The sequence below is a fragment of the Ornithodoros turicata genome, chromosome 8, assembly GCF_037126465.1.
Source record: "Ornithodoros turicata isolate Travis chromosome 8, ASM3712646v1, whole genome shotgun sequence".
Lineage (NCBI taxonomy): Eukaryota > Metazoa > Arthropoda > Arachnida > Ixodida > Argasidae > Ornithodoros > Ornithodoros turicata.
The window spans coordinates 24,463,259-24,480,104 of record NC_088208.1 but is presented as its reverse complement, the minus strand read 5'-3'; the positions used below and the strand labels follow the sequence as shown (position 1 = coordinate 24,480,104).

The following is a 16,846-nucleotide window of genomic DNA, read 5'->3' as shown; positions in this document are numbered from 1 at the left end:
TATTTTATGAAGGCATTTCTGCTTTTAACGGCGGCGATTTCTCTGAGGATTTCCGGTAGAATGCCGGTCTTGGCTCTTTGGTACGTTGTGCTTTTTTGATGGTGACTAATATGTTTCCGGTGTATCGGCCCTTGAGAGGCGAAATGCATGGATGCCGACGTTTTTCTTTTCCAGGTCAATGCGAAATGGATCGTGACACGAGGGGCATTTGGGCTGGCATGCTTGTGCGGTTCTTAGCCCGAGGGGTCTGCTTTGAATGTGTTTGCTCTTTGCGTTTTGATGTTCGGCGTGAATTGAGGTAAGAAAATCGTAAAAAGCGCGTGTTGTTGCCTGCTTCGTGCATTTCTAAATAGGGATTGAAACAGGGTCGTTCGCGTCGGCCATATATTAAGAAAAACAAAGTGAAAAGTATGAAATAATTCTTCTTCCTACCGCAGAATTTGCTGCAGATCAATTTTATCAGTATTGTCGGTCAATGGCAGCTGCAAGTGACTAGCTTAAAAACGGTAACAATTAAGTTATGAATGACGATATCACCGAATGACTACCTCTGAGCCGTAGACCCCGCAATGGAGTTTTCAACCTCTCGTGATGTTAGCAGGTCTCGCGTATCTTAACTACTCACAGGCTGCATCTAAAAATGTTGTTAGTACCCAGATAAAAAAAAAAGATGCTTTACAAGAAAGATAATTCCCTGAATTATCCCACATGTGCCATACTTGGAGACACTTGTGTCCACCTCGATCCTTCACCTTGCTGGCCACGAACGACAACGGTCCTGTTTGCGTCTGTCCATAGGCAAGGTTAAACGTAGTCCTCATTGGCTTGCGGGAACAGGACTAGCCCCTGTCTTTAACCGTGTCACTTGATGTCCATGCTGGTGCGATGCTTCTGCGAGTGCCATAACAATTCTGCGTGATTGCTTTTATTTTGGTAGCAGCTGGATCATTTGCCAACATAACAACCCATCCTCTATCAGGGTTTATTTTTCGGTGACCAACCTCTTCCTGCGTATAACATTTGTTACAAGATGATTTATCTCTTTGTCGGGTTTCACATCTCTATAGTTTTTATTTTTTAATCAGTTAATGAATGAATCAATCATGATTTCTCCGATCAACGCGAGAGGTCGCTAGACCAGTTCGAGGCCTCTTCGCATTGTCACGCTTCTTGAGAAGGAGAGGGTGAGGAAAAGCGTACATTGCGTTTTCTTTTTTCTTTTTTTTTTCTATCGATCACAAATGGCTGCCCCATGCCGATGGTCACAGTTTACGCGAAACGTCACTTGACCAACACCTTTCTCCCGTACACCCGCCGAGGAGCTCTTTCCTCTCTCTCTATTTTTATTTTTGTTTTCTTTATTAGCCCCTTATTATGCAGAAATGGAGCCGTACGTGCTATTTCTAGCGCGTGGTTGCAGCGTAACTTCCATCACATCTTTAACTGTCGCGAACATTTCCAAGCTCTTTCCACGTAGAAACATCGCCGTATCAATAACGCTGCGTGAAAGCATTACGACCCAACCTGATTCTCAAATCGTTACATCACATCGGAATCCAGCACGAAACAGCGAAATCTGAGAGAGAAAAATTGTGCCGCGTATCGGGCGATGAGGCTTTCAAAACGAGCCTCCGCACCGCCATAACCTTTCTCCCTCCCTCTCTTTTTTTTCTTTCTTTCTTTCTGTCTATTTCTAATGCCCAGTAGTTTGTTTGCTCGAGCCGCTGTACCTTTCTATGTTGTTTTACCTTATGGTACGACGTTTGTTTTCCTCTTTTTGCTCAAATGAGAGCCAGCATAATACTCTCACGTACGATTCGGCCGTTTGCACACGACGTCCTGGCTGTGTGTGTGTCGTTCATCTTCCTTTTCGGCCGTTAGGGGACTCCGATGGTTTCAAAAACGAGGCTGGAAGTCACCGAGCTGCCATAACGCCGTGCCGTTGTTCCTGACTTCGACGTTTCGAGACCCCTTTTTGGACCGCGTTGCTCGTTGCATTGTGTTCGCCATATGTGTTTATGTAGAATGCCTATAATGTTTTTGATGCGTTAGCATTAGGAGGGTCAAAATGGAAAAAATTGTATTTACGTATGTGTGTCCGTGTGTGATATAGTGCACCCTCACCGAGACAGCGGTATAAGTGGACATGCAAAGGGGATATAAGAGGGTAAATGTAAATGGAGGCAAATGATTTGAAATTTAAGTAGTCGAAGGTAATTAGAGTAAGAGGTAAGAGTAATTGAAGGTAGTTAGAGGTTAGTAAGATAAATATACAAGAAAGTTGAGTGGAAATGTAATGAATGTAGGATATATTGTAATTAAGATAAGATTAAATGAAGTTAAAGAAGACCGAAGGTAACCACAGGTTATACCGGAGGTAATTAAATGTGATTAAAGGTAACTAACGTCAATTAAAGGGAATTATGAGTAATTAAGGCAAGTAAACGTAATTAAAGGTAATTAAGGGAAATCAAGATTACCTCGCGTAACCTGCGGTTACCTAAGGTAATTAGGTTAAAGGTAAAGGGTAAAGGTAGGTAAAGGTAGAAGGTTAAAGAGTAATGACAAGGCAATTGAAAGTAATGGAGGCTAATTAAAGGTTAATTAAATGGACCTACATATAGTAATTCAAAGCGTCAAACCGGAAATCAAGCATTGACTGGAGGTGGACAACCGGAAGTCAGGTTAGACCGGAAGTGGAGAACCGGAAGTCGAGTTGGACCAGAAATGCATACCGGAAGTCAAGTATAGACGGGATGTGTACAGCCGGATGTCGGGTTTAGACTGGAAGTGGACAACCAGAAGTTGGGTTTAAACCGGAAGTGGATAACCGGAAGTCAATTATGGGCCGCAAAAGGCGGCTAATGCTAACGCACTTCTCTCGCATTTACCACTAAATCGCATGTGATTTTTTTGTTTATTTGGTTATGACAATTCTTGCAGGGTGCGTGGTTTCTAGTTTTGATAACGTTGCCCCTCTTTGTTGTCGACGCTAAAGAACTCTACGGGGACACTAAACGGGTACATTCTATGTTGCTGCTAGAATCAGCCTCGCTTCCAAGGCTTTTGTACCGGTAAAAATGCACAGATTATAAAATGCATGTTGTTGGCTCTGCTGTGCTCTGGCCAACCATATCAGGCATAAATACAGCGCAGGTATTGCATTCGCTATTGACATGCTTGAGAGGAGGAATATGTGATTATTCTGAGACAAAAAAAGACAAAAGAGGAGAGGTCAGTCAGGGCGCAAAGACAACTTGGAAAAGAAAACGAAGAAAGGGATAATAAGAAAAAACAATGAAAAAAAATAAAAAAAATGAATCCATCGGTGGTTCACTGATCTAGACTAATTCATCGGACATGTGTCATGTGGTTCTCTTTGATTGATTGATTGATTGATTGATTGATTGATCGATTGATCGGTTTTAATAAAAATAAAATTGTTCAGTTGGATTGGATTGGATTGAATTGAGTTGGATATGAAAAAAAATATGGAGAGGTTAGTCCCGACCCAGTCAGGACTGGCGACTCCAAAACGCGTTTCTGGGTGGAACAATAGAGCTGTGCTTCTCACGAAGTAGAGTACTGTTTTTGTCGCATTCCACTGCTTGGGTGTGCCCACCCCATCACCATCCAATGTATGTATGTGTGTGTGTGTGTGTGCTGTATAGGGCTCAATAATATCGCCTAAGTATGACCAAGTATGTTCCGACCTGATATCCATTTGCTTCTTTTGCCAATCAATCAATCAATCAAGTTTCGACCTCCCGTCCCTCTTTTGGGACGCTTCCGGCGTTGTCCTGTCAGCGTGATTTCAATATGTATCTCCGAAAAGAGCAATCGCAAGCGAGTCTCACCTTATTCGGGATCAACGCCGTTATCATCTTTTGGACTCTCCGTCGTTCGCCTCGCATCTTCAGCAGAACGACATTCTTCATGAAGCTGGAATGAAGAGGGGCAGAGTTAGAAAGCAAATAATTACACATTCCAAATTATTCGAGAAAACAGCACAACGACCAGATGGACTTCATGCAGTCGCCGTTTTCTCATATGTATTTATTCCTATTCGGCGCGTCGGACATGGCTACGGTCAGCCATGTGCAGACCCATCGCTACCAGCATAAACGATACCGCACCCAAACCTGGATCGAAGTGAGCTTCTGTGGAGACATTGTGTTCCGAAGTTGGCTCATAACGAATTATATATTGTGATCCAAGTCCAATGTGAGCTGCCACCGCAGCCAGAAAAGTTTAATCGATACACTGGAACCGTGAAAAGCACATCACACGACTCAACATACCCTTTAATCGCTTTATTAACTCATTCTAGAGACTTTTATTTTGTATAAGAACTAGAAAATTAATTTTAAACTATGACATCATTAGTATTAGCATTAGCATACCTTTCGTCAAGATTACAGCATTCCCTTCAAGATTAGTACTGTCAAGATTATAGCATACCTTTCGTCAAGAGATTTCGGCAGGGTTTCACCGATTCTGCCTTCAGTCATTTGAGGGCGGTTGACGATAAGCTTCGGTCACGTGACACCTGGCCCAAGCTTATCCCGAAGCACAGGTCAAATCAAGGAAGCCGCCATATTTCGACCCCGCGTTGCTTTGCGTTGCGCGGCAGAGGACTCCAGTGTTTATGGCAATATTTTTTTTCTAAATGAGTGAATAAAACGATTCAAGACGACGTTGAGTGTTGACGCGTACTTCTCATTGTTCCAGTAGAACGTTTAAGCCCTTTAAACGGAACGAGATACTTGCGGCCTAGGTCTCGCTGCATCGACTGTAGTTTATACTGGACTAGAATTGTATCTGTAGCACACTAGAGTCAGCTGTAAGCAAAACCAAAACGTATCCAGACAAGTTCTACTTCGAACCAGATTTGGGTACGGTACGTTTTTATGCTAGTAACAATGGGTCAGCACATAGCTGCCACCGGCTTTTGACGCGCCGAATAGGAAGGAATACATAGGAAAATGGCGCCTTGGGCCCATCTGGCGGTTCACCATAAGCTTGGGTCACCTGACAACGACATACGCTGAAAAAGCCACTTACACCGCCGCATAGGCGGGTCATTGGATTAGATTGGAGTGGGTTGGATTGGATATGAAAGAACTCTCATCATCGTGGTGGAGTCGATTGATTACTAAGCGATCTGCCCTCGCGTGCAAAAAGTATCTCAAAACTTTCTCTTTCCGACTTCGTCGCCAAATGACGATGTTTTGCCGTGACTACTTACGAGACTACATTCCCCGATATTTCAAAAAAAGAAAAAGAGTAAGGACATGTCAATTCGCCGCAGCTGTATCGCCTTTCGAGAAACTTCAGCTCGCCACGCAGAGTGCCTTTTGCAATCGTTTCCGAAAATTTGCATTTCTCCTCTATCTACGAAAATGAGCGCGACGAAAGCGAATGAACTTTCTTCGAACAATGGTCCCATGTAAAGGAACTTCATCAGGCCCCAGAACCGATCGCCGTCATCATCATCAGGCGCGGTAGTTCTCGGGAGGGGTTCCTCGCGGAAATGAGATTTAAATTAGACTAGAAAAGGAGGGGTCGAGTTGAAGCTGTATGTATACGATGTGACACGGACGAAGAAGAGAGAGAGAGATAGGTCCCGTTATTCGTTCATTATCGCGCTCCGTGTGCACAAAGGCGCGGTTGCAATTTGTTAAATTGATTCGGTTCCTAGTGGCACGGGAGAGTTCAATAATGAGGGAAAGCATCAAAAGCGGGGTGTATACCCGCCAGGACGAAAAAGGCTCGTGCGTTTTAGCGGTTTTGCGTTCAAGAAGGGTGATTGGTTGTTGCGTGATAGTACGGTGGATGGTGATGAAGCGCTAAGGCGCTGCGCGCACGAATCGAACCGCAACTACTGACTTAATGAGGTAGTGGCACTTTTCTTCACGTTATGTAAATAAATGTGGAAGACAGTTATTTGCAAGTTTTGCAGAAAAGGGAGTAACAGACGCGTACGTAGAAACTCATCGGTCGCTGACATTACACAGTTTTAGTACACCGTACGCTGTCACCTTTGCGTACGTAACGGATAGCGTTGATAGTCCTGCGCATGCCCATAACAGAAAGAGAGCTTGGTGCAGTGTGCAGAACTACCAACGCTATCCCTTACGTACGCAAAGGTGATCGCGTACGATGTACTAAAACTCTCTGTTCCTGCAGGAGTCTCCGCCGTACTCTAAGACAAAAACGAGTAAATTGGGGAATAATTATAGCTTCTAGTCCATCCCACATCATCATCATCCATTCATCTATGTTGTTGTTGTTGTTGTTCTAGTCCGTAAGATTGCAGTAGACCTCTACTCGAGAAACGTCATCATGACGATGGCAGACAGACTGAAATCGAAACAAATCGCAAGGGGAGGGCTGGGTTCCACGAATGGGCACTTGTTCGCTGCCTCCTATTGAAAGAAAAGTAGGACCGTATTCCCCTCAAGACGGTGGCTTTCGGGCGCGACCTTGTTCGCTCCTAGCTTCGAGCTTAGTTCAACTCTACCAAATTGGTGGCGCTCTCGAACACTATGACGTCATTTGTTTACGAGCAGAGAGGTGTCTATCATTCCCCATTTTCGTCCCTTGCACCCTCGGGGTTACTCCCCAGCACTGCAAATAGTCCTTAAGGGGACACTAAAAGTGCAGGAATTTCTCCTCGCGGAATAGAAGATGCCGTGCTCGGTAGTAACACAAACGCCAACGACGTTACGTTGACAGCGGCATAAAAGGAACGGGCGTCATCCATTGAGTCGTTCGCGATTTATGAGCGAAAGGAGCAGAAACTCCCTCTCCTTCTCAGAATACGCGGACAGGCTTCGCATTGGTCTCCTCAAACGATCCCCCGCGATGATTGGGCAAATCGCTTGGGGAGACCAATGATAGCGCGCTCAGCAATGTCCCGTCAAACGATTTGCCCTGTCATCGCGCGAGATCGTTCGAGGAGATCAATGACAGATTACCGTGCTTCTTGAGAAGGAGAGAAGAGGGAAAGCGTAAATTGTGGTTTCCTTCGCGCATAATCTCGAACGACGCAACGGATGAATGCCGTTCCTTTTGTATTACTATCAAGGTAACGACGTCCTTCGTTCCGCTGGGATAATTTTTTTTTCGCGCCTTACTGCCCCTCTAGGCGAAACGTTCTTCCTTTTCTTACTTCCTTTTGTATAGACCCACTTCAATTTGCATACAAGACGGCGCATCTGCGCATGCGCATGGAGCAGACGTCGCTGTTGGGCAAAACTGAGTAGGAAACCGCATGGTGTGTACGGCGTATTTGGTCTTTCTGTACCGCGTTGCACATGCAATAGCTACACCACTTTGCGGCATACCTTTAATAATGACCGAAAACACCCAGTCACCGCGCGATTTTTACACATCAAACAGGATAGCAGCGCCACCGCATCGCTATGACGTCACGCACTGAAGTGAGTCTCTACAGTGCATCATCAAGTTTTTCCACCTGTAACTCGAGACAGCGGTTTCCTCCCCTCCTTTCTCTTTTACGTAATATAAATCCTGCGTCGCTCTGCTCTCGCGATGCCAAACGGCGTGCCATTTATGAAATGTGAACGAAGAAAATGAGAAGGCAGGAAGGGTCCATTCATCGGAGCTGAAACTGCTCATTCATAATCCTCACATTCCTACTCTAATATAATCTCGAGCCGTTTTTCGTTCTCTGTCTGTGTCTCTCTAATACCGTCGTCTGCCCACTTGGCCTTCTCCTGGTTTTCTCTCTCTTTCTCTTTTTTTTCCCTACGGGATTCCTTACGGTCCCCTTCCTGTCCTTGCAAAGCAGACCACGTATAACGTATTACTATCAGCTTTGCCATATCCTTTAGGATCCTATGTGGCATTGCTGTGTGCGATAAGCCTGATACTCGATGACGCGAGTAATTGATCGGATAACGACGGTTGAGCTGTACCTCTGGAAGTATTTCCTGATATACGGTAAACAAGTGTCAAGTGTGAAAATGAAGGACGCAGGTAAGCTGAGTCGTCAAATCGTATGCCTGCAGTAAAGCACGCGGAGTAAATATACTGTTAAATCAAACTGATATCTTGTCCCCATAACCAGAAGGAACGAGTTTGTCGTGCAGAATCACTTTGTAAGTGGTTCCTTATAAGGTGACCTAACCACCAAACAACATGCCGGGTAAAGTAGTGCATTATTATTATTATTATTAAACGTAATAAAGCCTCCAGCGAATGACGCGGGTAGATAGGACGTTGGCTTGTTATGTGGTTGATGTGGGTACAAAAATATGGAACGCTTGGCCTAACTTTTCTTCACATAGATGTTCCGTTACAAGGAACTTGCTTAAACTGCTTGCAACTAACGCGTTTGCAGTCTCAGGGGCGTGCACTAACCACGTAACTCCAAAACGGCAATTTATAGTGCAGCGACACATTTCAGGGACGCGGATGAGTTTTATTTTACCGAAAGAGGGAAGGCATGTATCGTGCATTTCCTGCATGTAGACAACTGATAAAGCTAGCAGCACACATAAAACACCCTAAAGTTGTTCTAGGCAACACATTGGGCAATACCGCACGTGGTCTGTCTGCTTGATAGCTAATGATGCACGTTTGTGGTTCATATTTTATTAAATTCTGCTTCAATATTGCAGGGCGAATGTATTTCGATTGATTATGATTAGTTTTGGGTTCAATCGAAGGTAGATTCTGGTTAAAACTGGAATGCGATTATTTCTGGATTACTATACAGCACTGTACCTTCGAAGTAGTGCATGCTGCTGATGAAAAATGTGTCTTTTAAGTTAAGCGAAGACTGCATGCTGCTGATGAAAAATGTGCCCTTTAGGTTAAGCGAAGACAGATGTTCCATGCCCGTTACACCCAATTTTTACCCTGAAAGTGAAGCTTCTCATCCATCATCTCGCAATAAAGTTGTTGTTGTTACCCTGAAAGATGCGACCAGATTTTAAACGCGCTCAGAGTACATGAGGTGTATTGGCTCACTTGCGTGGAATATTTGTCGGCATGATGTAATGTTATTGCACCTCAACGTGGCGCTGTTGTGGCTACCCCCGACTGAATTTAAAGGAGGTAAATTCTTTGTTTTTAGCAACCACGTATTGTACAATGGATAGCATACGCTCTAACGCGAGAACGATTATTCTAGCTCACGTGTAGCGCACGCTCGAAGTCTCTGTGCACGCGCTTTCTAGAAACCTGTCAACTCCTTCGGAAAGCCCGAATGGTGCTGACGTCACTCTGTGACGTGGCGAGTCTCCAGCTTGTGACACCGCGCCGTGTCCGTAGCAGATGGATTCTCCCTGAGAAATGAGACGTCACAGGTGCTCCTGACGCTTCTGCTACGTCACACGGACCCGTGTACGTCACGCCAGGCGATTGGGCGGGACCTCCGAGGTCACGCTGCACCGCTCGTGACGTGCTTTGAGAGGGCGTTCTCGCGTTTTTTAATTGCGCGGTTCGACGGTTCAGCGAAAATATTTTGTGTGGTGGTCCCTGAAAGAATGCTTGATTAATGACGCGGCATTTTGAGCAAAACTAAACGTTACTTTCGTACCCATTTAATATCTTCAACGTAACGGCGAGCACAGCGCACACATCCCGCTAATCGAGTTATCAAACTCTCCGCAAAAGGTATAGCCAACACCTTCGCCAAGTACAGGAGTCATCCTCGGCGAGCAAACCACAGTCAGCAGAAACACCATTATCCCATCTACACCTTGCACAAGCAGCGCAACGTACCGACCTCTCGGTATAGCACACACAACACGCGGTTCCGTCCAGTCCTCGTTTCGCCACACGCACATGCTAGACCATTCTTCTCTACTGTCCGTCGTAAATAACTGCATCTGTCGGCATTTTTCTTCTCTTTCCGGACGTTTGTCTTTCTTTCCCGTTCCTTTCTTGCTCCGTTCTGCCGCATTGTGACGGTCGATTGTCTGCCTCGCTGCCTGTTATGCTCCCAACTCCCAATGCTCCTGGCTCAATTATGTGTTTCCCGGTTTAACTCCCTGTCTCTTGTGCTCATTACGTGCTCCTTCTTTTGAGGCTGAAGTGAGCAGAAGTTCATTATGCGGATCCGTCGAGAGCGAGCCCCTTTCGGTGGTTCCCAGGGACGCCGTTTCGTCCGTGAAACAAACCGTCGTAGACGCACTGTGCCGAGATTGCATTGCGCTGCAGCCGAATCCCTTAGCCCATTATGTCTAGCGAAGGCTTCGTTACATGTTACGGTTCTGGTCTGATCGTGAAGATGGGTGTATGGCAAAATTCGTTCGATGACGATTAATATTAAACAGAGAGAGAGAGGGGGGGGGCTGAAGTAAATGATTCGAATGTTCATGAAAGTGGATGAAAGGGACGATTGCAGTTGTCCCAGTCTATTTCGAAACTGTAACGTCATTTTATTCCTCCTGGCCCACTGACCGACGGTATCCAAATCCCACGCGAAATAGTTGCATAGTTTGACTGTTATTCGACGGAATACATGACAAGAGCAGACGCCGGATGTTGAGAGCATGCCGGAATTCCCTCTCTGGAAAAACTAGGAAACGTCACTCCGTAAGAACCAATCAGGGCGCCGTGCCTCGAGAACAGAACGCCACGGCCGTACGGGTGTCCCATAGGGTTACTGGGCGTCTGGACGTCGCATTTCCACCTTTCCTCCTCTCAGCGCCCTCCTCTCACTCCTCCGCCTAGGGATTGACGTCAACGGCACCGCAGCTTCGGCAGCTGCGAAAGCAACTCTGGTTTTTTGAAATTCAACAACAACAACTTTACTTCGGGATGATGAGTGGGGAGCTTCATCGGCAGGGGCGATACTCTACCCCTCAATACTCTTTGAAATTCGTTTATATAGTATGTAGTATAGGCTTATACTATAGGCTATATGTATATAGTATAGGTACTTTTCGGACGAAACAATTAGCCAAGCACAATGTCGGTCGATGCCGAGCATAGTGGTATCGGATTCATAGACGGGTTTCCGATGCGACCGTCCCTTTAAACATACGTCAACTATGGTAGCAGGCTCGTAATGGCCACCCACGTAATATGAATATTATTCCTTACTATTATTAGATCGTGCTTGTTTATAAACAGTGTTGTCATATATTTTTTAACTGAGTTGATGGTACGTTAACTTCCCGGGGACTCCCTTTGGCACGTGATCCTGCTTCTGGGAGACCGATGAATCGACCTCGAGTTTCATCAACGGACACTCAATAGCCTGTAGCTCAAAACTTTTAGGGACCAACGCCGTCTACATTAACACGTCCTGACTCGTAATCGACGTGACGTGGTCACTAAGAAGCGCTCCAATCACAACCATGCTTCGTGCCATTGCCGCCATAGTCATAGCCGCAGCCATAGTCGTAGAATAGCCATAGTCGGGTTCGAATCCGGGCGCCCGCTGTACTGTCTGTGTGTTTTCCTGGGTCTTCCTCAGACCTTAAGACAAATGACGGCTCAGTCCCCTGTGAAGTCGTCCCAGGATGCACGACCCCCCCAGGACGGTTGCATATACCGTCATTATGTTTGTTACTTGCATTCCCGAACCCGCTTATGCGGGTTTTATGTTATGCATATATAGTATTCAATGTCTGCTTTGATACGTCATTTGCGTTCGTTCTCAAGTGATATTTTGTTCTCTAGCATACTTCTTTATTGAACAGTGTCTCGTTCACGTCTTCGTGTTCACGAACCCCAGCACACTGTTATTTGCTTTCCATACTTATCAGTTATTACTCCTCCCCCGATTATGTCGACTGGAACGGTCCATTAATCTTAAGACTGACTATATGTGATAGATGTCGAACTACACGGTGACTGCACCGCGGTGTCATGTGTGTTCCGCCATTGGTAGGAACATTGTAATAAAATGACCAATGAGCGCAATATTACACGCATCAGTTCCAAAGTTACAAAGGTTCAACACAGCGATCTGTCGTCCATTTTGATATCTGATCCTAAGTTCACACATTGCGTCATTTGAAGTGCGCTGGTAAGTACATATTACGGTTTCTTCCAAAAAAAAAAGAAAAAAAACAAAGAAACCGTGCACCTCTGCGAGTTAATGAGATGAGGGCTCTACTGCGAAAGACAGCTAAACGCACAAAGTGCAGCAAACGCATTCCTTCTGCAACGGTTCACAAGCCAACACGAACGCGAGATGAATAAACCTGTTGCGAGCATTTTCCCTATTCTTGTGTAACAAGATCTCGCTTCTTCTCAACCACAGGAAGACGAAAAATACGTAATTGTTCGAAGAAGAGCAACGCCTACTAAATTCAATTTTATATTCGCGGAAGCTGTAGCAGAAACCCTGATAGCTTTAAATGGCAGCGAAGGAAAAAGCGATAACGCTTGTCTTGGGCTCTACAACTTTCTCCTCCCTTAGTGCGAGCAGCTGCTAGGCACGTCGTAAGTTTCTGCTTGCCATCTGCGGTGCGTTTTTATCGTTTTGTTGACGGCGTTCAAAGGAGACTCAATTTGATGCATTTTCTAAGTGCGGAATGCGTGAATATGGAATTCAATAACCACTTTCTGGCGGAGTAAGAAAGTACACTGGTGCTCGTTTCTATAAAGCGCATAAAAGTTGCGCGTTCAATTTAACGTGCAGCGCAAGTTGTAGCAATATTATCAAAGGAGGCACAGTAGCTGCTTAGGTGTGTCTAAGCTTAGCTTAGAATTTCGCCAGTGTATACGAAAAAAACGTAACATGATGTAATTAATTACGTAATGTTAACAGTAAGTTACGAAATGGGTCTTGGCATTTTGTCGTCAATGTGAACTTGCATTAAAATTTTTACAGTAAATGGAGTAATAGGCACGTAGAAAATCAATCGCCATCGTCAATACCGAAACGCATCGGTCTGTGACATCACGGCAGGTGTCTCCTCCAGTAAGGCAGCCGCGGGTGAGATCACGTGCTTACGAGAACCAATAGCAATGGCTTAGGCTGTCACTCTCTAGTGTTGGATCCACGGGCCGACCCCTGTCGCGTCGCTCATGATCCTAGTTGTCCCGGGACGTAAAGCCCCCAATTATTATTATTAATCAAAAGATTGCGGACGATACTTGTTCATTATGTTTTAACACTCCTCACAGGAGTTACCACTCGCCTTCGTTTAGTCTGGCACGCAGGTGACGTCAGCAACGGTGTACCTGCTTATGCTTACGTCATTTGAAAATGCGAAACGGATATATGATTCTTGTCTTCCGTAGCTTTCGAAAACTACGAACTTCAAGAGAGCTTCAATCTTGCTTCTTTTTTTTTTCTTTTTGATTCCATGTTAACGCCGCGAAGCATCTGTGACTGTGAGACGCGAACAGATGGAGCGACGACATCAAGAAGGAGCAATGGGACACTCTATTCACCCACCGGGCCGCTGGTAAGAGCTTCAATCTCGTAAGCAGTGAGCAACTACAGTCTTTTCCCTGGGAGTCAGTCAAGGCAGAATACATCGTCGCGTTTAGTCATAGCCCCTCTTTGGTCACTTCTCTCAATTTCTCACTTTTAATGCGTGAGCATTATAGTCGTCGCTACGCAAGAATCGCGGCATGGTCTGTCTGTAGCCACGGCGCTGCGCGCATGCGAGGTGAGTGATGAGGGAAGGAGAGGGCGCGTGGAGAGTGCGACGCACCCGCTGCGCCGTCGCATCGCCACTCGGCAGTGCAGCTGTGGTGGTCGACAGGTTCAGACGTGTCTGCGTCGGCGCGCCGTGGGCTATGAAAGCTGTGCGAAGGAGCGGCGGCTAAAGAAGGCTGAGGTTTCGTGACGGCGTCACCAAGCTGAATCGGAGTGATCCCGAAAGGCTCATTTCGCTGCGAATGCTGTCTTGCGTTAGCGTTGTGTATGGTCATGTGAAGTGTTCTGTAGCGTTGAGAAAGGGAGTTCCCGAAGCATTTTCAGTTTTAATGCTAACGCATTCCCGTCGGATTCACCAATGGATCAACCATGATTTTTTCTTCATGATTCAAGTTCATTCAATTATCTGAATTAATTCAATCATTCTTTCACACGCACGTTTTCCGCTTACGCGTCAGACTTAACGAGAGTCTCTGATTTTTTCCCCGCTATGAACCACGTCCTTATTTCATATTATAACGCCAACTGCACTATAGCGTCACTTGCGGCGCACTCAAAAAGGACTACCTAGCCACTTCATCATGTAGATTAATCGTTATGCCGCCTCCCCGGAATCGCGTTCCTTAAAATCGTTGAACTTTTAAACTGTTTTGCGCGGAACTGGCTGTCAAACTCAGGTGCACACAATACAGGGGCTGCAGCCACTTCTTGAGATACATTCTAATCTTCCGGTCGAGAAAATTCCTTAGGGAAATAAACAGCCGTCTATTCGAAGCCAGCCCCTCGAGAGGGCTTTCTAACCCGACTGCTGCCAAAGAGGTTAAACTTAACCGCAGGCACTTAACATGGTTGCGAGCTGAAGTCCTTGGAATTAAATTAAACTGAAGCACTGATTAAGAGTTTGCGCTAGTCTCCATGTACACAGCAAGGACCGCGCGCGTTGCCAAAGGCTCGCAGCAAGCCGTGTGGGTACCTTGATAAGTTAAGGAGGGTTTCGGTAACGTATGCAGCATACGCTGTCTCTCATTGCGTGTTACTTCGTTCCGTGGACTGTTACAAGGTGCAGCTTTATGTCGAAAATGTCGATGGGTGCATTAAATGAGCGCCCCGGAGCGTGTGCGCTTCATACTGTACTGTACGCATGCGCCATCGGCGCGCTCTGGTGAATAAATTAATGGATAATTGGAGTAGATTTGCACGTAGGCGTGGAGTGTCAGACACCAACCGTGTTTTCGCGCTCGCACTCAAACGGGCGCACGAAAGCAGACGACAAGCGCTTGGGGCTCGAAGGATTCGGTGTGACGTATGTCCTGATGAGCGCGCGATCCACCGTGCGCAAGCGGCTGGCGCTGGCAGAAAAGTACGTCCAATTAGTTCGAATACGAAGCAAACAACAACAACAACTTTATTTTCGACCTTGGAGAATGGGGAGTTTCATCGCAACAGGCGATACTCTACCCCATTGCTGGGTGGAATGGGGGGGTATAAAGCCCCCATCGTCGTACCCAAGTCGTCGTACCCAAAATACGTACAGGCCTACTACACTTTACTGAATTCTACCATTTAGTGAAGCTATCATTTTGTTTGCCGTGCGGATGTCGGCGGTTATTCTCGGGTCATGCAGGGCATGTCCACGCCAAGCAGGCACCTTCGTTGAAGATTGTTCCTATGGCGTCTACTATACAAACTTTCATCTTTACGTCTCGCTCCTAAACTGCTCCCGCGCTTCTGCTGCCTCTGAGCGTACGAGAACTGAAATAACGGGCTAAAACGTTAAGGAAGATGGGCGCGGTGTCACTGTCACGTGACACCACGTGATCTATAAGGCTACGGACGGACCTACACGGTGGTCGCCGCTACACCCAAGCAGCACAACATGTTGGCCCAATATTGGCAATACCGGCCCGATATTGATCCGATCTTGAACCAATATTGCGCCGACATTGCCAGCATTGGTCCAATATTGTGCCAACATGTTGTGCTGCTTGGGTATCTCTCGTGTCTCAACATTGTCTCAAAAGAACCCAAGCAGCACCATATATTGACCCAGTATTGGCTCGATATCGACAGTACTAATCGGCAATATTGCCAATACCCAGTCGATATTGACCCGAGACTTTGTTCTGTTTGGCAAACGGTGCCAGGGCCAAAATGAAGCAACGGCACACGACGTCCGCACTCTGTAGACGAGCAACCCTTCGTTACATTTACGGCGGAGCCGTTCCACCCTTATGCCCGCGTCCGTTTATTTTCGCCTCCGTGTCCAATTTCAGTCCACGCATGCCACGGTCTGTGCGGACGTGCTCCCAGCAAACATAACCGTTGTATGCTGCAGTCTGCAGCGAACGTCCCGTTGTTTCCTCATGTGTGCACATCTTTCACCTTCCACGATAGAAGTAGGCGGCCGTCTATTTTCCCCGAGCTATCTCCATTGGTTAGGGCACATGCCCAGGGGAACCCTTCGGCGTCCAGGTACCGGCTGCTCCGTGCTCATTTCGCTTTCTATACCTGGCCTTCCGGAATAGCTATCAGGAAAAGGATTGCAACTGAACAAACAGTGCACATAAACGATGGTGTGTCGCGGCTGATATATGAGAGAGAGAGAGAGAGAAAAAAAAATCTGTGGGCTCGTCTCCGTCCGACACGTCCGCGAGGTTTTGAGGTGGATAATTTAGTTTGACGACTTTTAAGATGTTAGTTGCGCTAATGAGTGTTAATGACTGTCGTAAAAAAAAGAAGGAACCGGAAGGGTTTATTCTTTAATATAACGTAACGTTTATTTCCTAATTAATGATTGTTAAGCATAAGTAATGAATTAATTAATAAATTTAAATAAACGTTACATGAAATTTGGGCATCAGCCATGTAAACGATCGGAAACACGTATTGAGACGAATAAATATATAAAATAATTTTAATAATAAAGTAATTTTAGTCCTTTTGGGGACTAGACGCATAGCCATAGTCATTAGTCCCTACAGGGACTAAATCCAACATTTACACGATGTTTAAGAACCATTTACAGCGCTGGGAAGTAAAGTTTGAGGTCAGGGATCTAAAATGAGGAGGATTTGAAATCTAGGGGAACAGAAGCTGTATAATTGCTCCCCAACTAGCTCCTGTTTTCCCCCCTTAGGTTGTGGTTGGTGTAAGGCGCGATATATTCTTAATTATCTAGAAAGAGTATGGATGGACAACACGTATGTGCGTGTTCTTACGCCTGTAGTAGTTTCCACGCCCCTATAA

The 16,846-nt window shown here is 45.9% G+C and overlaps 2 protein-coding genes across 7 annotated transcripts in view; one reads left to right on the top strand and one right to left on the bottom strand.

Annotated features, from left to right (window-relative positions):
* Positions 1 to 16,846, top strand: part of LOC135366738 (leucine-rich repeat-containing protein 15-like) — a 584,634-nt gene that overhangs the window by 234,287 nt on the left and 333,501 nt on the right. The window contains exon 7 of one of the 5 annotated variants that reach the window (XM_064599597.1): positions 175 to 298. The exons of the other annotated variants lie outside the window; for them this stretch is intronic. The gene's annotated coding sequence lies outside the window, so the exon portion shown is untranslated. The remainder of the gene's footprint in view (positions 1 to 174; positions 299 to 16,846) is intronic. 5 annotated transcript variants of the gene reach the window in all.
* LOC135366740 (slit homolog 3 protein-like) overlaps positions 1 to 16,846 on the bottom strand; it is a 94,272-nt gene that overhangs the window by 46,474 nt on the left and 30,952 nt on the right. For both annotated transcript variants that reach the window (XM_064599604.1, XM_064599603.1), the window contains exon 2: positions 3,858 to 3,942. The gene's annotated coding sequence lies outside the window, so the exon portion shown is untranslated. The remainder of the gene's footprint in view (positions 1 to 3,857; positions 3,943 to 16,846) is intronic.